This window comes from Capricornis sumatraensis, chromosome 17 (genome assembly GCF_032405125.1).
Source record: "Capricornis sumatraensis isolate serow.1 chromosome 17, serow.2, whole genome shotgun sequence".
In the NCBI taxonomy this organism is placed as follows: domain Eukaryota; kingdom Metazoa; phylum Chordata; class Mammalia; order Artiodactyla; family Bovidae; genus Capricornis; species Capricornis sumatraensis.
The window spans coordinates 28,348,462-28,375,341 of NC_091085.1; the positions used below are offsets into that span (position 1 = coordinate 28,348,462).

Below are 26,880 nucleotides of genomic sequence, written 5' to 3' on the forward strand. Positions count from 1 at the left end.
TGAGACATGAGACAGAGAAAGGAAGTATTTGGTAGATTGTTTTCATAATCTGCACAAAGTTAGCTATGACTAGGTTGTACCTTAAATTTATATAATATTGTAAAGCAACTATACCTCGATTTTCAAAGAGAGAAGACTAACTGGGATGAATTAAACAGAAATTTGGGACAATATACAGTATTGGGGGGAAAATATAAATGTGCTTGCCTAAGATATTTACTTGATGATTTTTGAGCAGCCCTCTGTATGTGCCAAGCACTATTCTAAGCATTGGGAATAGTGTGGCAATGGAAACACACCAATTCCCTACCCTCCTGAAGTCCTGATATGGACAGTTGACACCTAAGCAGTAAGTTTTTACTGAAGTGCTAGTGAATGTTTCCTGAGCTCTCCCAATATAACACTACTGCCTCAACCTCTTGTGCTTACAAACAATATTGTTAATTGTTCTACAGAGCATTTGTCATTCTTGATTAAGATTAATCTATAGCAACATTTGTCTTTGCACATTCTAGGTACTTCAAAATCCCTAGTCTCAGACGAAAACAAGAAAACCTTGAGCATATTCTAAGTTCCTTATGGAAATGGGTTAGCTTACTGCCTGGATTTGGAATCATATTAGGAACTTAACATTTCACAACAGAATGTCAATTCAGCTGCCTGAGCGTCTGAAATGTAAAGCATATGGATCGTTTTATCAACAACACAAAATATTGGCATTCAGACACTCATTAAAAATGTCAATCATAAATTAACTGTGATGCCAAAAACTTGCTTGAGACATCTGATATTTGAAAGATAGGATCTAAAAGATATATGAAGCATCCATTTCTCTAGTCAGGCAATCAAGAAACTAAAGCTCCAATTTTCATTTAGTTCCAAATTACATGACTTGAAGGAACATGGAATCTGGTCTTTCACTCATGCCATTATGCCTATGATTTCAGAGAATAAACTGTGATGATTTAATTACTGTGTTCCTTCTTCACAAATATTTATAGACTTATTTCCAACCATTATGCCAAATATAAATATAAAGGACATATTAAATAATAAACTTGCTTTTTTCATAACAAAAAAACATTTTAGTAAAGAGCTCTACACTCAAACCAAACATGAGTTTAAATCACTTCCTATCTTACTCATAAGCTATATCCTTTTAGGAAAATTATATTAACCTTCAAAACATCAATATAGGGATTAATAACTTATGCCTGTTATAGAGTTCCCACAACAATTTAAAAATGATATTACAAGAGCCTAGCACTGTATATGATGCCTAGTAAGTAGCTGTTATGATCATGATAGTTAAATTCTGATTATTATTAAGAATGCTTTTTCAAAAAGTTTTATTTGGGGATAATTGTAGATTAACATTTAGTTTTAAGAAACTAGTAAAAAAATTCCATAGAAACTTTATTCAGTTTCTCTCAGTCTGAACATCTTGTTTTAACTGTAATATACAGAAGCAAAAAATAGTCATTGATGCATCACTGGCCTTATTCAGATTTCACATGTTTTATATATATTAATTTGTGTATGTTTAGAGCTATGCATATATTTTTGTGATAATGACCATAGTCAAGATACAGGATAATTCCATTTTTAAGGATTACTCTCCCTACTGTAAATGGCAAGAGCTTTGTCCCTCCCTCACCTTCTCTATAATACCTGATTATAACAGATAAGAACACTTATCTCTTTTCTATCTTTATAATTCTGTTATTTAAAGGATATTTTATGAATACAGTGATACAGAATGTGGAATTTTTTGTAACAGCATAATTCTTTTATGATCCATCCAAAATTTCAGATATAAGGATAATCTTTACCTTTCTAAAACTGAGTAGTCCTCCATGGAATAGAGTAACTATAGTACTACATTTACCTTTTCATCTACTGATATAATTCAATTGTGTCCAGATTTGGATCATTAAAAATAAAGCTACAATGAACATTTGTCTACAGATTTTGGTTGAACATAAATTTTCACTTCCAAGAGTGTAACTGCTTAATCTTATATGGTAAGCAAATGTTTAGTTTTTTAATTAATTGCCATGTGTTTTCCAGAATAGATATCCTATTTTTAATTCTCACCAATAACGTAAGAGGGATTTAATTCCTGGGCATCTTTGATGGCATATGATGTAATCGCTATGATTTATTTCAGCCATTCTTATTCAGTTCAGTTCAGTTGCTCAGTCGTGTCTGACTCTTTGCAACCCCAGAGATTGCAGCAACCAGGCCTACCTGTCCATCATCAACTCCCAGAGCTTGCTCAAACTCATGTCCATCAAGTCGGTGATGGCAGCCAAGTATCTCATCCTCTGTCGTTCCCTTCTCCTCCTGCCTTCAATCTTTCCCAGCATCACGTTCTTTTCTAATGAGTCAGTTCTTCACATCAGATGGCTGAAGCATTGGAGATTCAACTTTAGCATCAGTCCTTCCAATGAATATTCAGGATTTATATCCTTTAGAATAAGGGACTCTCAAGAGGTTTCTACAACCCACAGTTCAAAAGCATCAATCCTTTGGTGCTCAGCCTTCTTTATGGTCCAACTCTCACATCCATACATGACTACTGGAAAAACCATAGCTTTGACTAGCTGGATCTTTGCTGGCAAAGTAATGTCTCTGCTTTTTAATGCACTGTCTATGTTGGTCATAGTTTTTCTTCAAAGGAGCAAGCGTCTTAATTTCATGGCTGCAGTCAACATCTGCAGTGATTTTGGAGCCCCTCAAAGTAAAGTCTGTCACTGTTTCTCCATTTATTTGCCATGAAGTGATGCGACTGAATGCCATGAGCTTCGTTTTTTGAATGTTGAGTTTTAACTAGCTTTTTCCACTCTCCTGTTTCACTTTTATCAAGAGGCTCTTGAGTTCCTCTTCACTTTCTGCCATTAGGGTGGAATCAGCAGCATATCTGAGGTTAGTGATATTTCTCCTGGCAATCTTGATTCCAGCTTGTGTTTCATTCAGTCTGGCATTTCTCATGATGTACTCTATATATAAGTTAATAAGCAGGGTGACAATATACAGCCTTGATGTATGTACTCCTTTCATAATTTGGAACAAGTCCGTTTTTCCATGTCTAGTCCTCTGTTGCTTCTTGACCTGCATACACGTTTCTCAGGAGGCAGGTAAGGTGGTCCTGTATTCCTATCTCTTTAAGAATTTTCCACAGTTTGTTTTGATCCACATAGTCAAAGTCTTTGGCATAGTAAATGAAACAGAAGTGGATGTTTTGCTGGAACTCTCTTGCCTTTTCTATAATCCAACAGATTTTGGCAATTTGATCTCTGGTTCCTCAGCCGTACCCAAATACAGCTTGAACTTCTGGAAGTTCTCGACTTACTTCCTATTGAAACCTAGGTTGGAAAATTTTGAGCATTACTTTGCTAGCATGTGAGATGAGTGCAATTGTGCTTCAGTCAACATTCTTGGCATTGCCTTTCTTTGGGGTTGCAATAAAAACTGGCCTTTTCCAGTCCTGTGGCCACTGATGAGTTTTTCAAATTTGTTGGCATATTGAGTGCAATACTTTCACAGCATCATCTTTTAGGGTTTGAAATAGTTCAACTGGAATTCCAATCACCTACACTAGCTTGATGCTTCCTAAGGCCCACTTGACTTCACATTCCAGGATGTCTTTCTCTAGTTGAGTGATCACACCATTGTGGTTATTTGGGTCATTAAGATCTTTTTTGTATAATTCCTCTGTGTATTCTTGACACCTCTTTTCAATATCTTCTGCTTCTGTTTAAGTCCATACCATTTCTGTCCTTTATTGTGCCCATCTTTGCGTGAAATGTTCCCTTTGTATCCCTAATTTTCTTGAAGAAATCTCTATAGTCTTTCCCATTCTATTGTTTTCCTCTATTTCTTTGCATTGATCACTTAGAGAGGCTTTCTTATCTCTCCTTGCTATTCTTTGGAACTCTGCCTTCAGATGGGTGTATCTTTTCTTTTCTCCTTTGCCTTTGGCTTGTCTTCTTTTCTCAGCTATTTGTAAGGCCTCCTCAGATAGCCATTTTGCCTTTTGGCATTTTTTTTCTTGGGGATGGTTTTGATCACCGCCCTCTATACAGTGTCATCAACCTCTGTCCATAGTTCCTCAGGCAATCTGCCTACCAGATCTAATCCCTAGAATCTATTTGCCACTTCTGCTGTATAATTGTAAGGGATTTGACTTAGGTCATATTTGAATGGTCTAGTGGTCTTCTCTACTTTCTTCAAGTTAAGTCTGAATTTTGCAATAAGTCATTTATGATCTGAGCGATAGTCAGTTCACTGTTTTTGCTGACTATATTGAGTCTGCAAAGAATGTAATCAATTTGATTTTGTTATTGACCATCTGGTGATGTCCATGTGTAGAATCATCTCTTGTGTTGTTGGAAGAGGGTGTTCTTAACAGTGTGTATTATATAATATTGTAACTTTAATTTGTATTTTCCTTATGACTAACAAAATTGAATATATTTTCATGTACTTATGTGATACCTGTTAAATAGTTAATAAATAGCTATTTTGTCTTCTGCCCATTTTCTAACTGTATCATTCACTTTCTCCCTGCTGCTAAGTCACTTCAGCCGTGTCTGACTCTGTGTGACCCCATAGATGGCAGCCCACCAGGCTCCCCCATCACTGGGATTCTCCAGGCAAGAACACTGGAGTGGGTTGCCATTTCCTTTTCCAATGCATGAAAGTGAAAAGTGAAAGGGAAGTCGCTCAGTCGTGTCCAACTCTTCTTGACCCCATGGACCACAGCCTACTAGGCTCCTCTGTCCATGGGATTTTCCAGGCAAGAGTACTGGAGTGGGGTGCCATCGCCTTCTCCGCACTTTCTCCCTAGAGACCTCTTTACATATTCTAGGTATACTTATTATCTTAAACACATGACTTGGAATATTTTTTCTCTTTTGGAGCTTAATTTTTACCCTCTTTACAGAATTTTTTACAGAGAAGAGTTTGTTTGTTTGCTTGTTTTAAATGAGATCCAATTTTTAGATGATGTCCAATTTATCAGTTTTTCCTTTTTTTTTTTTTAATTGTGCTTGTGGTAATAAGTCTCAGAACTTGCCACATAACCCTAGCTCCCAAAGAATTCTTTATGTATTTTCTAAAAATTCTACAGTTTTAGTGTTGTATGTAAGTTGATAATCCATTTTGAGTTAAGTTTTGTATTACAGTATGGTTTTTTCCTGCCTTTTTATTTTGTTTGTAAATATTCAATTGCTTCATCACTGAAAAATAATTTATTTTGTTGAATTGCTTTTTCATTGTCTCAGGCACTTATTTGTGGGTCTGTGTCTCAGTTCTCTATTCTGCTTCATTATGGGACTCTCCTCCACCAAGACCATGCTATGTTCAGTCACTAGCTAATAAGTCCTAATACCAGAGAGAGTGATTCCTTATACTTCATTCCCACTTATCAAAACATTTTTTTTTAGATTTTTCTAGGCCTTGTATCATCCCATATAAATTTTAAGATAAGCTTGTCTAGGCTGTAAAATAATTTGCTGGGGCTTTTATATACCTTACATTAAAGAATTGGGCTAATTTGAAGAAAATTGACATCTTTTCATGTTGAATCTTCACCACAAATATAGTGTATCTTTACATTTACTTAGGTCCTGATTTCTTTGATCAGGATTTTATTACTTTCAATATACAAATTCAGGAGATATTTTGTTAGCTTTATATCTAAGTGTTTCATTTTCCTTAAAGCAGCTAAGGAATTTTGTTTTTCTTTTTTTCTTTAAGAATCAATATTGTTAAGGTTAACATACAACCCAAGGCAACTCACAAAGGTGATGGAACCCCTATCAAACTACCAGTGGTAATTTTTCAAAGAATAGAGGAACAAAATATTTAAATTTGTATGGAAACACAAAAGCCATTGAATAGTCATAGCAATCTTGAGAAAGAAAAACAGAGCTGGAGGAATCAGGCTCCCTGACTTCAAACTATACTACAAATCTACAGTCATCAAAACAGAATGGTACTGGCATAAACATAGACAAAGATCAATGCAACAGAATAGAAACCTCAGAAGCCCACTCACTTATGGTCTGTTAATCTATGAGAAAGGAGGCAAGAATATGCAGTGAAGAAAAGACAATGTCTTCAAAAAATGGTGTTCAGAAAACTAGACAGGATGGACTTCCTTGATAGCTCAGTTGTTAAAGAATCCACCTGCAATGTAGGAGACCCTGGTTTGATTCTTGGGTCAGGAAGATCCACTGCAGGGATGTTCTACCCACTCCAGTTTTCTTGGGCTTCCCTTGTGGCTCAGCTGGTCAAGAATCAGCCTGCAATGCAGGAGACCTGGGTTCAATCCCTGGGCTGAGAAGATCCTCTGGAAAAGGGAAAGGCTACCCATTCCAGTATTCTGGCTTAGAGAATTCCATGGACTGTATAGTGCATGAGGTTGCAGAGTCAGACATGACTGAGCAACTTTCATTTTCACATGTAAAAGAATGGAAGTAGAGCATTATCTAACATCATCTACAACAATAAACTGAAAATGGATTAAAGACCTATGTAAGATCAGACACTGTAAAACTCCTAGAGGAAGACATCAGCAGAAGACCTCTGGCATAAATTGCAGTGATTTTTTTTTTTTTTGAATCCATCTCCTAGAGTAACGGAAATAAATACAAAAATAAACAAATGGCACCTGATTAGGCTTAAAAGTTTTTTCACAGCAAAGGAAACCATAAAGAAAATGAAAAGACAACCTACAGAATGGGAGAAAATATTTGCAAGTAATGTGACCTAATGGGATTAATTTCCAAAAAATACAAACAACTCATATAGCTCAATACCAAGAAACAATCAATCAAAAAATGGGCAGAAGATCTAAATAGATATTTCTCCAAAGAAGACATAGAGATGGCTAACATCCATATGAAAGAGGGCCCAGCTTTGCTAATTATTAGAGAAATGCAAATAAAAACTGGTCAGAATGGCCATCAACCAAAAGTCTATAAAGTAATAAGGGCTAGAGAGGGTGTGGAGAAAAAAGAACCCTCCTACACTGTTGGCAGAAATGTAAATTGGTACAGCTACTGTGGAGAATGGTATAGAAAGTGAAAAGTGAAAGTGAAAAGTCGCTCAGTCCTGTCCAACTCTTTGCGACCCCATGAACAATACAGTCCATGGAATTCTCTAGGCCAGAATACTGGAGTGGGTTGCCATGTCCCTCTCCAGATCTTCCCAACCCAGGGATCAAACCAAGGTCTCCTGCATTGCAGGTGGATTCTTGACCAGCTGAACCAGAAGGGAAATCCACGAGGGAATGGTATGGAGGTTCCTTAAAAACTATAAGTAGAGTTACCATAAGATCTAATAGTCATGTATATGTATGTAGATATGTATATACATACATACATATATATGTATATACATATACCTGTATATATATATTTTTTCAGATTCTTTTCCATTATAGGTTCAGGATATTGAATATAGTTCAATGCACCAACAGTAGGTCCCTATTGTTTACCGATTTTAATATAGTACTATATATATATTACCCGAAACTTAATTTATCTCCCTCCCACACTACTATTCCCTTTGGCAGCTATAAGTTCCATTTATGTGTATGATTTTTAATCAAATTGAGGAAGTGTACTGGTTTGCTAGGGCTTCTAGAGTAACGTACCACAAACTAGGTGCTTTAAACCATGGAAATTTATTTCCTTACAATTCTGGAGACTAAAGATCCAAGACAAAGTGGTGTTAAACTTCCTTTCTTCTGAGGCCTCTCTCCTTAACTTGTAGATGGCTCTCTTCTCCTTGTTTCCACATAGTCTCTTCTCTGTGTGTATTTGTGTCCTAATCTCTTTTTGTAAAGTCACCAGTTATATTGGATTAGGGCACACTTCAATGACTTCATTTAACCTTAATTATCAAGTAGGCCTTAGGAAGCATCACTACAAACAAAGCTAGTGGAGGTGATGGAATTCCAATTGAGCTATTTCACATCTAAAAGATGATGCTGTGAAAGTGCTGCACTCAATATGCCAGCAAATTTGGAAAACTCAGCAGTGGCCACCGAACTGGAAAAGGTCAGTTTTCATTCCAGTCCCCAAAAAAGGCAATACCAAAGGATGCTCAAACTACCACAAAATTGCACTCATCTCACACACTAGTAAAGTAATGCTCAAAATTCTCCAAGCCAGGCTTCAATAGTACGTGAACCATGAACTTCCAGATGATCAGCTGGTTTTAGAAAAGACAGACGAACCAGAGATCAAATTGCCAACATCATTGGATCACTGAAAAAGCAAGAGAGTTCCAGAAAAACATCTATTTTGCTTTATTGATGATGCCAAAGCCTTTGACTGTGTGGATCACAACAAACTGTGGAAAATTCTTCATGAAATGGGAATACCAGACTACCTGACCTGCCTCCTGAGAAATCTGTACGTACATCAGGAAGCAACAGTTAGAACTGGACTTGGAACAACAGACTGGTTCCAAATAGGAAAAGGAGTATGTCAAGGCTGTATATTGACACCATGCTTACTTAACTTATATGCCGAGTATATCATGAGAAATGCCAGGCTAGATGAAGCACAAGCTGGAATCAAGATTGCTGAGAGAAATATCAATAACCTCAGATATGCAGATGACACCAACGTTATGGCACAAAGTGAAGAGGAACTGAAAAGCCTCTTGATGAAAGTGAAATAAGAGAGTGAAAAAGTTTGCTTAAAGCTCAACACTCAGAAAACTAAGATCATGGCATCTGGTCAGATCACTTCAAATAGATGGGGAAACAATGGAAATAGTGACAGACTTTATTTTGGGGGGCTCCAGGTCAGTTCAAACACTCAGTTGTGTCCAACTCTTTGCGACCCCATGAAGCGCAGCACGCCAGGCCTCCCTGTCCATCACCAACCGCCGGAGTTCACTCAGACTCGCATCCATCGAGTCAGTGATGCCATCCAGCCATCTCATTCTCTGTCGTCCCCTTCTCCTCCTGCCCCCAATCCCTCCCAGCATCAGAGTCTTTTCCAATGAGTCAACTCTTTGCATGAGGTGGCCAAAGTACTGGAGTTTCAGCTTTAGCATCTTTCCCTCCAAAGAAATCCCAGGGTTGATCTCCATCAGAATGGACTGGTTGGATCTGCTTGCAGTCCAAGGGACTCTCAAGAGTCTTCTCCAACACCACAGTTCAAATGCATCAATTCTTCGGCGCTCAGCCTTCTTCACAGTCCAACTCTCACATCCATACATGACCACAGGAAAACCATAGCCTTGACTAGACGGACCTTAGTCAGAAAAGTAATGTCTCTGCTTTTGAATATGCTACCTAGGTTGGTCATAACTTTTCTTCCAAAATCCCTGCAGATGTTGACTGCAGCCATGATTAAAAGACACTTGCTCCTTGGAAGAAAAGTTATGACCAACCTGGACAGCATATTAAAAAGCAGAGACATTACTTTGCCAACTAAGGTCCATCTAGTCAAGGCTATGGTTTTCCCAGTGGTCATGTGTGGATGTGAGAGTTGGACTATAAAGAAAGCCGAACACTGAGGAATTGATGCTTTTGAACTGTGGTGTTGGAGAAGACTCTTGAGAGTTCCTTGGACACAAGGAGATCCAACAAGTCTATCCTAAAGGAAATCAGTCCTGAATATTCATTGGAAGGACTGATGCTGAAGCTGAAACTCCAGTACTTTGGCCACCTGATGTCAAGAACTGACTCATTTGAAAAGACTCTGATGATGGGAAAGATTGAAGGTGGGAGTCTAAGGGGGATGGCAGAGGATGAGATGGTTGGATCGCATCCTTGACTCAATGGACTTGAGTTTGAGTAAACTTCAGGTTTTGGTGATGAACAGGTAGGCCTGGCATGCTGCAGACCATGGAGTCACAAAGAACTGGACAAGACTGAGCAATTGAACTGAACTGAAATGATCACTTCAAAGACCTTATCACCAAATAGTCATTAGAGACACTTAGGTTAGGATTTCAACATAACAATTTTAAGGGTTGGTAGAGAGACACAATAAGCCCATGACAGGAAGTTCCTATCTATTTCTTGTTTGCTATGAGTTTTTATCACAAACAAATGAATGTTGAGTTTTGTCAAGTCTTTTCTGTATCTGTTGATAGAACTGCATAAATTTTTTTTAAGAAGTTGGTGTGGTGGATTGAATGAATTATTTCAATGAATTATTTTTTTAATGTTGAGCCAACCTTGCATCAGTTCAGTTCAGTTCAGTCGCTCAGTCGTGTCCGACTCTTTGTGATCCCATGAATTGCAGCACGCCAGGCTTCCCTGTCCATCACCAACTCCCAGAGTTCACCCAAACTCACGTTCATTGAGTTGGTGATGCCATCCAACCATCTCATCCTCTGTTGTCCCCTTTTCCTCCTGCCTCCAATCCCTCCCAGCATCAGAGTCTTTTCCAGTCAGTCAACTCTTTGCATGAGCTGGCCAAAGTACTGGAGTTTCAGTTTTAGCATCATTCCTTCCAAAGAACACCCAGGACTGGTCTCCTTTAGGATGAACTGGTTGGATCTCCTTGCAGTCCAAGGGACTTTCAAGAGTCCTCTCCAACACCACAGTTCAAAAGCATCAATTCTTCAGCGCTCAGCTTTCTTCACAGTCCAATTCTCACATCCATACATGACTCCTGGAAAAACCATAGCCTTGACTTAGACGGACATTTGTTGGCAAAGTAATGCCTCTGCTTTTTAATATGCACTCTAGGTCTTAACTTTCCTTCCAAGGAGTAAGCATCTTTTAATTTCCTGGCTGCAATCACCATCTGCAGTGATTTTGGAGCCCCCAAAAATAAAGTCCAACACTGTTTCCACTGTTTCGCCATCTATTTCCCATGAAGTGATGGGACCAGATGCCATGATCTTCGTTTTCTGAATGTTGAGCTTTAAGCCAACTTTTTCAGTCTCTTCTTTCACTTTCATCAAGAGGCTTTTTAGTTCCTCAACCTTGCATACCCGGAAGAAATCCACTTTGGTCTTAGCATATAATTATTTTCATACATTGCCTGGTTCAATTTGCTAATACTTTATTGAGATTTTTACAACTAGGTTAATGAGAGCTATTGATCCATATTTTTATTTTTTTTATGTCTAATTTGGGTATCAAGGTAAGAGTACACTCACAATGAATTGGGAAGTGTTCTCCATCTTCTCTTTACTAGAAGTTGTTGCATAAAATTGTGTTAATTATTTGATAGGATTCTCCAATGAAATCATCTAGGCCTGAAGATTTCTTTGGGGGAAACTTAAACTAAATATTTAATTTCTTAAGTGGTTTTAGGACTATTCAGATTTTTTATTTTATCTTTTTGAGTTTTAGTAGTTTGACATTCTAAGACCGTTTTTTTTTCTAAATTGTATAATTTATGAATATAAAGTTATTGACTAATCTTTTACTATCCTTTTGATGCTGGCAGGGCCTAAAATGAATATTCCTGGCTTTATTTCTAATATTGATAATTTTAGTCTTTTTTTAATCTATGTCTGTTTTCTGAGGTTTTCATTTTGTTGATTTTTTAAAATACATCTGCTTTTAGAGTCATGCATTTTTTATTGTTTCCTCTTAAAAATTGAAAATTTTATTGATTTTGCCTTAATCCCTAATATTTCCTTTCTTTGGCTTGCTTTGTGTTTCAGTTCAGTTCAGTTCAGTTCACTCACTCAGTCGTGTCAGACTCTTTGAGACCCCATGAACCACAGCACACCAGGCCTCCCTGTCCATCAGCTACTCCCAGAGTCCACCCAAACCCAAGTCCGTTGAGTTGGTGACACCATCCAACCATCTCATCTTCTGTAGCCCCCTTCTCCTGCCCTCAATCTTTCCCACCATCAGGGTCTTTTCCAATGCATCAGCTCTTCGCATCAGATGGCCCAGAGTACTGGAATTTCAGCTTCAACATCAGTCCTTCCAAAGAACACCCAGGAATGATCTCCTTTAGGATGGACTGGTTGGATCTCCTTGCAGTCCAAGGGACTCTCAAGAGTCTTCTCCAACACCACAGTTCAAAAGCATCAATTCTTCAGCACTCAGCTTTCCTTATAGTCCAACTCTCACATCCACACATGACCACTGGAAAGACCATAGCCTTGACTAGACAGAGCTTTGTTGGCAAAGTAATGTCTCTGTTTTTTAATATGCTTTGTGTTTATTTTTTGTTAAAACATTTTTTTCCTGAAAGGTCTTTGATTTGAGACATTTCCTTTTTTTCTAATGTAAGAATTTGGTGCTGTAAATTTCCCTCTAAGCATGGTTAGTTGAATTATGCATACTTTGATATCTCACATTTTCATCTTTATTCATTTCTACATTTTTTTTTAAACTTTCTTTTGACCCTTTCCCTTAGACCTATGAATTAATTAGAAGTGTGTTCATTGTCATGAGTTTGGAGATTTCCTCTTGTCCTTTAATTATTAATTTTCTACTTTGATTCAGTTACAGTCAGAGAACATACTCTATTAGCATACTTTTAATTCTTAGGTTTTTTAAGATTTATTTATCGCCTATGCTATGGTCCATCTTGGTAAATATTTTCTTGAACCCAGTGTAATAGTTAGGACAGTTTTTTAACTTTAGCCAAAAATGAAAAAATGGGGCTTCCCTGGTGGCTCAGAGGTTGAAGCGTCTGCCTGCAAGGCAGGAGGGCTGGGTTCAATCCCTGGGTCAGGAAGATCCCTTGGAGAAGGAAATGGCAACCCACTCCAGAAATATGTTTTTTTTAATGTAACATAATAAGACACCAAAAAAGAGACTCTTAATCCTTTGTGCAAAGAATTTCATATAATAAGTATGTAGCTTGTTCATTCATAAATTAATAAAATTAGTGGTATAAGTGTTTTATTTGTATGTGAGCATATATTGAGGAGCTATTTAATAAGAAATGGCTACTTATATAGAGAGGATGATAGGCAAACTTGCAATGATATTATCTAACAAATTCTTCTAACTAAGTTATCAGTAAACTCCTTGGCTATAAATAACAAGAGATAAGTGAAAGATAAAATAACTCTGGTTATAATCTGAGTCTCTCATCTTTTCTTCCTCTGAAATTTTATGTATGTATTAGTACCAGATATTAGTTTTAGACAGTCATTGCTTCTAGGCTGAATCCTTTACAAATTCTGTGTTTTATGTTTGTTTTTTATTTCAATTTTAAATGTATAATTTATTCTACAGATTATCAGTTACATCTTCACAAACCTGAAAACACAGAAGGTGATTTGGTGATTATGGTGATCACATAGAAGTCCCCAGAGACACATCAGTTCATCTTGATTTATAACAGAGACAAAAAAATATACTGAATGGCATAGAATCATATCAGCATCAGGAGCAACATGTCCTATTCATTTATAACCAGGAACTGAATGTGTATCTGTGTGTGCATGTGCCACCATCTTCATAATTCAAAAACTTTATTTAAAGTATTGATGCGTATCCGCACAACAATCCTTCATCCCCCTCTTCCCTTCAGTGAGTATGTGTGGACCTTCTAGGTTCTACAGAACACTTTCCATGGAATAATCTGAGACTATGCTACCCTATATTTGCCTTTTGGTGTTCAATCACAGATAACTTATATATTTGAGATGCTCAATAAATACTTGATAATTATGGTGTGTGTTCAAAGTCACTTCAGTCATGTCCGGCTCTTTGCATCCCTATGAACTGTAGGCCACCAGGCTCCTCTGCTCATGGGATGCTCCAGGCAACAATACTGGAGTGGGTTGTCATACCCTCCTCGTGGGGATCGTCTGGACCCAGGGATTGAACTCTTGTCTCCAGCATCTACCTGCATTAGCAGGTGGGTTCTTTACCAATAGCACCACCTGGAAAGCTCTGATAATTATAGTAGTTGAAATTTTTTTCTATACCTATATTTGTATCTATATCAGGCTCAGAGTGGGAGATACTTTGTGTGGTGACATTTGAAAGGGGAAGAAATCTAGTTCTTATTTTTAGAATCTTTTTGTATCTGGGGTTGATTTCCAAGAACACTGTGGCTTAGGTCAAAACCACTTTGGCTATGGAAGTTCAAAATAAAATTAGCTTGTGTCTAATACTTCTTACAGAGAAGGCAATGGCAACCCACTCCAGTACTCTTGCCTGGAGAATCCCATGGACGGAGGAGCCTGGTAGGCCGTAGTCCATGGGGTCGCGAAGATTCGGACACGACCGAGTGACTTCACTTTCGCTTTTCACTTTCATGCATTGGAGAAGGAAATGGCAACCCACTCCAGCATTCTTGCTTGGAGAATCCCAGGGACAGCGGAGCCTGGTGGGCTGCCATCCATGGGGTCGCACAGAGTCGGACACGAGTGAAGCGACTTATCAGCAATACTTCTTATGGGCTTCCCTGGTGGTTCAGTGTAAAAAAAAAAAAAAAAATTCTACCGGCAATGTAGATGCAGGTTTCATTCCTGTGTCAGGAAGATCCCCTAGAGAAAGAAATGACAACCTAGCCCAGTATTCTTGCCTGGAAAATCCCCTGGACAGATACAGTCCATGGCATTGCAAAACAGTTGGACGTGACTGAGCAAGTAAAACAACAACAACAAATACTTCTTACAGAGTTTAAAGTGCCATATTAAAAGCTTTTGATAATTAGAATAAAACATAAAGTTACAGTGTGATTTGTGGGACCATACAGCACCAGCTCCCTGTGAATAGTCACTAATAATCAACAAGGAAGGGAATGAATCTTGATCTTGGTTAGTTAACAGAAAATCAATTTCAAATCAATTTCAAATTTCCTCTGAACACCCATTGTTGACTCAGTAAGTTTTGGTCACTGGTTTTGTATAAGATGTGAGTGTGGACATGGTGGTATTAGCTATCTCTTGTCACACAAGAAATGACCCCCCACTAAAATTAGTAGCTTAAAACAATGAACACTAGCTATTTCAGCTTTGTGAGTAAGGCATCAGGGTGTAACTTATCTAGATCCTATACTTCAGGGTCTCCCAGGAGACGGCAGTTGTGGTGCAGGTTGGTGCTGTGGTCACATCTGAAGATGTGAGTGGGAGAGGAATTGTTTCCAAGTTCATGAGAGTGAATACTGACAGGATTCGGTTCCTCACAAGCTGTTGGTTGAAGGTCCACCTTAATTCCTTATCATGAAGGTCTTTTTATAGCACAGATGAAAACATGGCAGGCAGCTCAATTCCCTCTGAGTGAATGAGCAAAAGAGCAAACGAGGTCACTCAAGACTGAAGTCGCTTTCTTTGTATAACTCAATTTTGAAAATACCTTTCCATCAGTTTTGCTTCATTCTATTCAATCCCTAGGTCTAGGTCACACTCAAGAGGAGAGGGTAATAAAAGGGCACGATAAAAAGTAGGCAGAGATTATTGGGGTTGCACTAGAAGCTCGCCTGTCACAAGATCTCTGTTGTCAGTCATGATATAAGCAAATTATTTTCTTTAAAAATCCAATTTGATCTTTTTCTTTCGTACTTGTAATTAAAGAAAATGCATATAAATGATCAGGAGAACAGACATACCCTGAGTATAATCCCGTTTTGGTGATATGAGTAGCTGTGTGGTAGGTGGAAAACTAACCATATGAAAGATTAATAAATTTAAATGCTACAGAGGCACACTGTCTCACCTTCAAAATAGCCATTTAAGTTAAATATTTTTAAATGTCAACAGATTCTACCAACATTTAAGACTATATTTATAACTCAACAAAAACATCTTGAAATTTCTGACTTTTTAATTGATTTTTTCAATATTGGGATAAAAGATATCTAGTTACCATGTTTCATCTTTATACCAAACTATTGCTTAAAGAGAAGACAACATTAGACCAAAAACATATTAAATAGCTTTGCATAAAATGATAGGGAACTATTACATTATTAAAGAAATGCATTTATACACTTTAGAAAATCAAGGTGGTATTTTGTTTTTAATTTTTATTTTTCTGTTTTGCTGTTAGTTTTTTAAGTATAATATTTTACCCCTGAAAAGGTCCCTGTTTTTAATTTAATTAATTAAAATGCCAATTTATTTTTTTCTCAAAATAATTTGTTCACCATGTCCATTAAAGTAGAATATAACCATAATTACAAACATCAGGTGATTTTGATACCTTCTTTCTTTCTGAATTCAGGTTTTCTAATCCAATATTACATCGTATTGATTTTTTCAGTAAAATCTCTTATTGTTGTTGTATGCAATATTGAACCACTGAATCCCTTTCTTGCTGTGAAATTAGACATGTAACCATTGTCTCATAATGAATATGCTGCCTAACAATGGACTCCTTTATAAACACAACAATAACATTTTGAATTTCATCATTATGAAAGATTAGAAATGTACAATTTAATTCCCAGGGTTTTAGCGTTAATACGATACTAGCTAAAATATTTACATTTCACTGCCAGTTTAATTAAGCATATTCATTGTCTTGAATCAAAACATAATTTGCACTGGGTTTAAATATTTCAGCATTATGTTTGTACAGAGTTTGAACACTGTCACAGAGGGTCTGGAGAGTTTATTTTAAACTCCAACAAATGAGTCATTTTAAGCTAACCCAAGCTTCTTGGTGCATTTTAACACAGCTTTACATTTTGTGACAAATTGAATTCCAGCCAGGTGTCACTTTTTAGAATCCCCAAGGTTTATCTCTGCCCTTTCTGCTCTGACATATGCTTTTGACATACCCAGAAAATTGTGCAATAGAAACCTGTGGAGTGGTAATACCCTCTACAGCAGGGGTCACTTGTAAAGAACCATTAATGAGACCTCCCATAAACAAACAGTTCTGAGCAGTGACAGTGGTAGAGGAAACAAAAAGAGATACGATCTACTATTATATATTGGATATAGTGCAAGATTCTCTTATAACACATTTTTAAGAATGTTTTACAGAAAACAAGCTGGTTTTTCTGTCCATCTCTCCCATGGGAAAATTATTTGACCTTGTTTAAATTATTATTTTTCCTTTCAATTAGAGAAATACTCAATATTCATTTTTATTGATGTTTCACAATGGGTGTATCATCTACTGTCTGTCTTCATTAAAAATGCCACCAGTCTTTGAAGACATGTACCAGAGCCCTTGAACTGAAATCAATTAATATTTAAATAAATTGCAATAAACTGTTCCTTGTGGACCCCACCATGTAGGTTATTCTGGAGTGAAAATAATGAAGAACAGAAACCACCTACCTACAATAAGTAAAAACTATCAAGTAAAAATGAAGTTGGACTTTCTGCTCATAAATTCTTAAAGTGAAATCTGCTGGAAATGTAATATTGTGTTTCAGGAGAAGCCCTTCAGTCATATTATTTACATTAATCCATAAGAAATAGATAGGATATCCTGGTACAGGAAGCAGGAATTAAGGTTTTGAGTAGATGACCTGGATAACAATTTAGTGGTTATTAACTAATTTGTTTAGATGTGATATTTGATAGTTATTTTTCATTTGTATATTTGTTGACAATTAATGTTTTGCTTCTTTATGTTATATGTAACTACCCTCCAAATAATTCATTAATATACAAAACTTTATAATTAAGTTCAAACCCAAAAAGTGAAAAAGTAGAAAAGTTTGCAAAACATTTAGCATGTTGCAATATGCTTCAAATTTCTTGAACTTGACATAATTTTTCTCAAGTTTGTTGGTTATAAATAGTGCACACATAGATTTTTTTAAACTCAGCATACCATATATGAAGATATAATTGAAGTTATTATATTAAATTTAAAAATAATTAGGAAAAATTCCTCTTCAGATTTTTATAAAATATGCTTAATAATATTATAAAGTTGTGCAGATGTATGATCTGTTTGTTTCACTGACCCAAAATGAATAAGTCAGCAAAGTAGAGTGAAATGAGATAAAGGGTTAGTGTGTAAATCACCACAAAATGAAATACTGACTTATGGAGTAAAACTACCCAAAGACTGTTGCCCAATTTCTTATCCCCACTTCACAAGTCTCCTGGACTATTCTAACATGCCTTTCTATCCAGTCTTAACTTAAGTTCAAGGACTCTGAATGAAAGAGATTTTATTTGCAGATTGTCCTCGTCTTTCCCCATCCTAATTCTAAGATAATAATACTATGAGCCTTAGGGGATATATTAAATGTGACAAAGTAGTGTGTGTGTGTGTGTGATGACATCATACTAACTGCATTGTCAATGATTTACATATATTAACAGTGCCTTAGAAATTTACCCTTTGGGAAAAATATCGTTATTATTTGTAACTTTTATAATTCCTCAATAGATAAATCAATATTCCTTACTTTGATTAGATGAATTTTGAATAGATTTGGGCAAACCTGACCCTCAAATATTCCTTTTATGAATTTCTCTGTAGCTTTGATATGGTAGGTGATGTGCCATGGAAAAAGTCCAACATGGATGAAAACCAGTTCCTGCCTTCAGTGGGCTGTATTTCCATAGGAAGGGACAGACATGTGCATAACTCTGTTAATGTTGGTATTCTTGTCTCTTTTCTCCTTACAGTTTTCTAAGTGTCTTTCTGGAGTTTTAAAATAAACATCATGAATAAACTTTCAAAAACATCAAACCTAAGAAATGTTAAAAGGTAAAGATTAGGTGGATGCAGTCATTTTGTAAACTATTGGCTTCCCAAAATCTTTTTTCCTATTTCAAGGAATAACATATTAGGTTGAACAAAAAGTTCCTTTAGGTTTTTCCATAAGCTCTTACTGGGAATCCCAAACAAATTTTGGCCAACTGAATACATCACCATATCAGATAATATGTACGGTCTAATGGTTTAATTTACATATATTATGTAATAATTACCAAAAAATCGAGTTAATATACATCATCTCATACAGAAACAATTAAAAAAAAATCTTTGTTATGAGAACTCTTAGGATCTACTCTCTTAATAACTCCCCTGTATACCATATGCAGTGATAACTGTGGTCATCATGTTCAGTGTTTCTGGTACTTATTTTATCATAAAAACAGGAAGATTGTACCTTTCAACCACCTTCCTCCAATTTTCCCTCCCACCCCCTACCTATGGTGACCACAGATCTGATCTCTTTTTCTATAATTTGGAAGTTTTATTTTTGGACTTCATATGTAAGTGAGATCATGCAATATTTGTCTTTCTGAGTCTGACTTATTTCACTTACCACAATCACAGTACCTTCATGGTACATCGATTTTGTCACAAATGATAGATTTCCCTGTTTCTTTCTTTTTTTTCCCTTTATGTCTGAATAATATTTCATTGTATATATATACTGTCTCCTTTATCCATTCATTAATCAGTGGATATTTAGATTGTTTCTATGTCTTCACTATTGTAAACAATGCTACTATGAATATGGGGTTAACTCAGTTCAGTTCAGTCACTTAGGCATGTCTGACTCTTTACAACCCTCTAGACTGCAGCATTCCAGGCTTCCCTGTCCATCACCAACTCCCGGAGCTTGCTCACACTCATGTGCATCGAGTCAGTGGTGCCATCCAACTCATGCTTTGTCATCCCCTTCTCCTCCGGCCTTCAAACTTTCCCAGCATCAGGGTTTTTTCCAGTGAGTCAGTTCTTCCCATCAGGTGGCCAGTGTATTGGAGTTTCAGCTTCAGCCTCAGTCCTTCCAATGAATACTCAGGACTCATTTCTTTTAGAATGGACTGGTTTGATCTGCTTGTAGTCCAAGGGACTCTCAAGAGTCTTCTGCAACACCAGTTTAAAAGCATCAATACTTCAGTCCAGTTCACTTCAGTCACTCAGTCATGTCTGACTCTTTACTACCCCATGTTCTACAGCATGCCAGGCCTACCTATCCATCACCAACTCCCAGAGTTTACTCGAACTCATGTCCATTGTGTTGGTGATGCCAACCAGCCATCTCATGCTCTGTCGTCCCCTTCTCCTCCTGCCTTCAATCTTTCCCAGCATGAGGGTATTTTCCAATGAGTCAGTTCTTCCCATCAGGTGGCCAAAATATTGGAGTTTCAGCTTCAGCATCAGTCCTTCCAATGCATATTCAGAACTGATTTCCTTTAGGATGGACTGATTGGATCTCTTTGCAGTTCAAGGGACTCTCAAGAGTCTTCTCCATCACCACAGTTCAAAAGCATCAATTCTTTGGTGCTCAGCTTTCTCTATACTCCAACTCTCACATCCATACATGATTACTGGAAAAAACAGCTTTGACTATACAGACCTTTGTGGGCAAAGTAATGGCCTTGTTTTTTAATATGCTGTCTAGGTTGGTCATAACTTTCCTTCCAAGAAGCAAGCGTCTTTTAATGTCATGGCTGCAGTCACCATATGCAGTGATTTTGGCGCCCCCCCCCAAAAAAAATAAATTCTGTCACTGTTTGCACTGTTTCCCCATCTATTTCCCATGAAGTGAAGAGACCATGATCTTAGTTTTTTGAATGTTGAGCTTTAAGCCAACTTTTTCACTCTGCTCTCACTTTCATCAAGAGGCTCTTTAGTTTTTCTTCTCTTTCTGCAATAAGGGTAGTATCATCTGTGTATCTGAGGTTATTGATATTGCTCCCGGAAATTTTGATTCCAGCTTGTGCTTCATCCAGCCTGGCATTTCACATGATGTACTCTGCATAGAAGTTAATAAGCATGGTGACAATATACAGCCTTGACGTACTCCTTTCCCTATTTGGAACCAGTCTGTTGTTCCATGTCCAGTTATAACTGATGCTTCTTGACCTGCATACAGATTTCTCAGGAGACAAGTAAGGATTTCTGGTATTCCCATATCTTTAAGAATTTTCCATAGTTTGTTGGGATGTACACAGTCAAAGGCTTTGGAGTAATCAATAAAGCAGAAGTAGATGTTTCTCTGGAATTCACTTGTTTTTTTCTATGATCCAATACATGTTGGCAACTTGATCTCTGGTTCCTCTGCCCTTTCTAAATTCACCTTAACATTTGGAAGTTCATGGTTAATGTACTGTTGAAGCCTGGCTTGGAGAATTTTGAACATTACTTTGCTAGCATGTGAGATGAGTGCAATTGTGCAGTAGTTTGAACATTAATTGGCATTGCTCTTCTTTGCGATTGGGATGAAAACAGATCTTTTCCAGTCCTGCGGCCACTGCTGAATTTTCCAAATTTGCTGTCATATTGAGTGCAGCACTTTTGCAGCATCATCTTTTAGGACTTGAATAGTTCAACTGGAATCCCCTTACCTCCACTAGCTTTGTTCATAGTGGTGCTTCCTAAGGCCCATCTGACTTTGCACTCCAGGATGTCTGGCTCTGTGTGAGTGATCATACCATCATGGTTATCTGGGTCATGAAGATCTTTTCTGTATAGTTCTTCTGTGTATTCTTAACACCTCCTCTTAATATCTTATGCTTCTGTTAGGTCCATACCATTTCTGTCCTTTATTGAGCCCATCTTTGCATGAAATGTTCCCTTGGTATCTCTAATTTTATGAAGAGATCTCTAGTCTTTCCCATTCTATTGTTTTCCCTATTTCTTTGCATTGATCACTGAGAAAGGCTTTCTTATCTCTTCTTACTATTCTTTGGAACTCTGCATTCAGATGGGTATATCTTTCCTTTTCTTCTTTGCCTTTAGCTTGTCTTCTTTTCTCAGCTATTTGTAAGGCCTCCTCAAACAACCATTTTGCCTTTTTTCATTTCTTTTTCTTGGGGTTGGTCTTAATCACTGACTCCTGTACAATGTCACGAACCTCCATTTATAGTTCTTCAGGCACTCTATCAGACCTAATCCCTTGATCTATTTCTCACTTCCACTGTATAATACTAAGGGATTTGATTTAGGTCATACATGAATGATCTAGTGGTTTTCCCTGCTTTCTTCAACTTAAGTCTGAATTTGGGGTGCAGATATATTTTTGATTTAGTGCTTTTATTTCCTTTGGATAATTTCCCAGACATAGAATTGCTGTATTGTATGGCAGTTCGGTTTTTAACTTTTTTAGTAATCTCCATTTTGCTTTCCATACCGGTTGTCCCAGTTTGCAGTCCCCTTGACAATTTACAAGAGTTCCCTTTTGTACACACCCACACTAGCATTTGTTATCTCCGGTTTTTTATTTTTTAATTTTTATTTTATTTATTTATTTATTTTGATTCTTACATGATAGTATACATGTCTCAATGGCATTCTCCCAAATCATCCCACCCTCTCCCTCTCCCTCTGAGTCCAAAAGTCCGCTATACACATCTGTGTCTTTTTTGTTAATAATAATTCCAACAAGTGTAAGATTATCCCTCATTGTCGTTTTAATTTGCATTTTGCTTGTGACTAGCAGTGTTGAGCATCTTTCATGTACCTATTGGCCAACTATATATTTTCTTTGGAAATGGTCTAGTCAAGTCTTTTGTCCATTTTACTTGCATTTCTTCATTATTGAGTTGTATGAGTTCTTTGGATATTTTGGATAGTAACCCCTTATCAGATATATGGTTTGCAAATTTTTTCCCCATTCTATGTGTTAACTTTTCATTTATTGATGGTGTCTCTTTCTGTAAAGATTCTTTGTTTGGTTAAGTCCCAGTTTTGTTGGTGGTGCTTTGCTTTAGGTGCGATTTCTAAAATGTCGTTACCGAGACTCATGTGACAGGAGACTTTTTTCTATGTTTCTTTTTCCCCCCTAGGAGTTTCATGGTTTCAGGTCTTACATTTAAGTCTTTAATCTACTTAGAAAAATTTTTGTGAGTAGTGAAACATCCCAAACCTATTTTTAATGATTAGAACATCCTTTAAGTTAAAATAGGAAACACAGGGGTCACCAAACACACAGGAGTCACTTCAATAGTTCTTTACCTTTTGTTTTTGCTTTACATGACCCTTTCATAACATGACTCTTTCACTGAACACATGTATACAAACAATTACATTAACTAAATAGTCTCAACATGTTCTTTACTGAAAAATAGCAAATGAAATTTATAATGACATGATCTATCTGGAGATTGTTAAAATAGTAATGGGATGGAAGGTAACTCTAATATTTTTATTAAACATGTGGGATGATTAAATAATATTTAAAATATTACATCCAGAACACTGATTAAATTTTATTTCTCTTTATCCTACATTGAATTTATATTATTCAGCTACTGCAATCTAGCCTGTACATATGTACAATGGGATCAACATCAAAGGAATCTATTTATTTGTTCTTGTACTTGCATTTCCTTATAGTTATCAAAACATAAAGTCCTTAAGTGAATAATTACTTTATCACAGAACTAATACAAAGAAACACAAATTGTTTCAATTATTTGCTATTTTGCTTTGCATTAATTAACCGATATCTCCTGATACATATACATACCTATTTATATTCATTTATTTATAGTCATGAATTAAAATGTTTTTGAAATGTCTATAGCAAATGTATTAATATTTGAACTGCAACAAACAGGAAATGTGTTAAACCCAGTGAGACTTTGAAGTAGCATTATTTTCAGATGATACATCCCACAAGATTAAGGAGTTTTACTCTATTTCACATTGAATTGAAGTTCTCGTTTAGAGTTATTGGGATTACAATCCAAACAAAAAACCTCAAATTTTTATTCTTGCACAATAAGGTTTGTATTATATCTATTAGTAAAACATATACTTCCAGAGCTTCCTCTATCCTTTTAAGAATAAGAAAGACTGACAATCTTTACTCCTTGAGTTATAGACCTGAAGATAAACCAGTGAAAGCCTTCAAAGAGAAAAACCTTGCTTGGTTAACACAGCTTCTCTGATAACTGTTCCAAAGCTGTACCTTTCACTCTGGGGCGGTGGCAAATAAACCTCTCCATGATCCTTTCTCCAGCAGTGACAGAACCCACGGTTTTGGACTTGGTTCATGGAGAAGCAATGGCACCCCACTCCAGGACTCTTGCCTGGAAAATCCCATGGACGGAGGAGCCTGGTGGGCTGCAGTCCATGGGGTCATGAAGAGTCGGACATGACTGAGCGACTTCACTTTCACTTTCACTTTCATGCATTGGAGAAGGAAATGGCAACCCACTCCAGTGTTCTTGCCTGGAGAATCCCAGGGATGGGGGAGCCTGGTGAGCTGCCGTCTATGGGGTCGCACAGAGTCGGACACACCTGAAGTGACTTAGCAGCAGCAGCAGCATGATGTCTTAACCTAAATTTTGGAGCAAAGACAAGAATCTTAAAATCATGAATATATTTTAAGCTAGTGATCCCCGTTTTGATGATTCTACTCTAAAGAATGAATTTGAAAATACATAAAATGTTTTATGTTGTATCATAATGTAAATTGGTATAGCCGGGAAACAGTATGGAGGTTCCTCAAAATACTAAAAGAATGACCATATGATCCAGCAATCTCACTTCTAAGTTTATATACAAAGAAATGAAAACAATATTGACAATAGCCAAGATAAAGAAGTAGTAACCCAAGTTGTCTTTTAGTGGATGAGTGGATAAAGAAAATAAGGTGTAAGGTCTAAAGATCTAGTGTAAAACATGGTGACTATAGTTGATAACACTGTACTACACAATTGAAGTTTGCTAAGACTATAGAACCTTAATGTTCTCATCAAAAACAAAAACATAAATAGGTAAAGTGATATGTTAATTATCCCACCATTATTAAATGGTGGGAATTTCACAGTGTATACATACATCAAATCATCATGATGTACAGCTTAAATGTCATAATTTTATGTCAAATTTACCTCAACACTTGTAAAAAAAAGCTTTTTATTATATCATTTCCCCATTATTTATAATAACAGTTAAAATAAATTGTGGACCCCAAATTAATGATATACATTATGACTGAAATAAAATATTTTTACAGGCTAATTCAATGAAAAGTGACATATTAGATTGGATTAGATTAAACAATTAGCATGAATATTCAAAATATATAACTTCTTTCTTTTTTTAATATAAATTTATTCATTTTAATTGGAGGTTAATTACTTTACAATATTGTATTGGTTTTGCCATACATCAACATGAATCTGCCACAGCACTATTATATATTGAAGATATTTACTTATAAAATTTTAAAAATTGCTAAAGAAAATTAAAGAAGAACAAAAAACAGCACATGATGGTACGAGCTACAGTTTTAAAGATGAAGGATCCCAAACAAATTATCCGGGACATGGAAAAATTGGATGAAATGGAGTTTAACCCAGTGCAGCAGCCACAGTTAAATGAGAAAGTGCTGAAAAACAAGCGTAAAAAGCTACGTGAAACATTTGAACGTATTCTACGACTCTATGAGAAAGAGAATCCAGATATTTACAAAGAATTGAGAAAGCTAGAAGTAGAATATGAACAGAAGAGGGCTCAACTTAGCCAGGATTTTGATGCTGTCAAGAATGCCCAGCATGTGGAAGTGGAGAGTATTCCTCTGCCAGATATGCCGCGTGCTCCTTGCAACATTTTGATCCAGGACATTCCACTCCCTGGGGCCCAGCCACCCTCCATCCTTAAGAAGACCTCAGCCTATGGACCTCCAACTCGGGCAGTGTCTATACTTCCTCTTCTTGGACGTGGCGTTCCACGTTTGCCCCCTGGCAGGAAACCTCCAGGTCCTCCCCCGGGCCCACCTCCTCCTCAAGTCTTACAAATGTATGGCTGCAAAGTGGGCTTTGCCCTAGATCTTCCCACTCGTAGGCGAGATGAAGACGTGTTATATAGTCCTGAACTTGCTCAGCGGGGTCATGACGATGATGTTCCTAGCACCAGTGAAGATGATGGCTATCCTGAAGACATGGACCAGGATAAGCATGGCGACAGTACTGATGACAGCGACAGTGACAGATCAGATGGAGAAAGTGAAGGGGATGAATTTGTGCACCGTGATGACACTGAGAGAGAAAACAAAGAAGAAAAGAAATCAGGTCTGAGTGTACGGTTCGCAGATATGCCTGGAAAATCTAGGAAGAAGAAGAAAAAGAACATGAAGGAGCTGACTCCTCTCCAAGCCATGATGCTTCGAATGGCAGGTCAGGAAATCCCTGAGGAGGGATGCGAAGTCGAGGAATTTTCAGAGGACAATGATGAAGATTCGGATGATTCCAAAGCAGAAAAGCAATCACAGAAACAGCATAAGGAGGAATCTCTGATGGCACGTCTGCAGCTTCCCAGCAGCAAGCCCCTCCACAGTCTGTTCCTCCATCTCAGATACAAGCACCCCCCATGCCAGGACCACCTCGGCTTCGACCGCCACCTGCTCCACCTTTACGGCCACCTGGACCACCTACAGGCCTTCCTCCTGGACCACCTCCAGGAGCTCCTCCGTTCCTGAGACTGCCTGGAATGCCAGGACTCCAAGGGCCTCTATCCCGCCTCTTACCTCCAGGCCCACCACCCGGTCGACCCCCTGACTCTCCTCCTGGCCCACCCCTAGGTCTGCCTCCTGGCCCTCCTCCTCAGGGACCCCCACCACGGCTACCTCCCCCTGCAACTCCAGGTATCCCTCCACCCCGTCCTGGCATGATGCGCCCACCTCTGGTGCCTCCTCTTGGACCTGCCCCACCAGGGCTCTTCCCACCAGCTCCCTTACCCAACACGGGGGTTCTAAGTGCTGCCCCCAACTTGATCCAGCGACCCAAGGCGGATGACACAAGCGCAGGCACCATCGAGAAGAAAGCCACGGCAACAATCAGTGCCAAGCCACAGATCACTAATCCCAAGGCAGATAACACACGATTCGTGCCGACCGCACTGCAGGTGCGTCGGGAGAATAAAGGGGCTGCTGCTGCTCCCCAGAGAAAGTCTGAGGATGATTCTGCTGTGCCTCTTGTCAAAACAGCACCCAAATCTGGCCCATCTGTTCCCGTGTTGGTGCAGACTAAGGACGATGTCTATAAGGCTTTCATGAAAGAGATGGAAGGGCTGCTGTGACAGCT

The 26,880-nt window shown here is 37.6% G+C and overlaps 1 pseudogene; it reads left to right on the forward strand.

The window, feature by feature from the left end:
• The first annotated feature begins 6,894 nt into the window (after window positions 1-6,894).
• Window positions 6,895-26,875, forward strand: LOC138094067 (WW domain-binding protein 11 pseudogene; annotated as a pseudogene).
• Window positions 26,876-26,880: the final 5 nt, after the last annotated feature.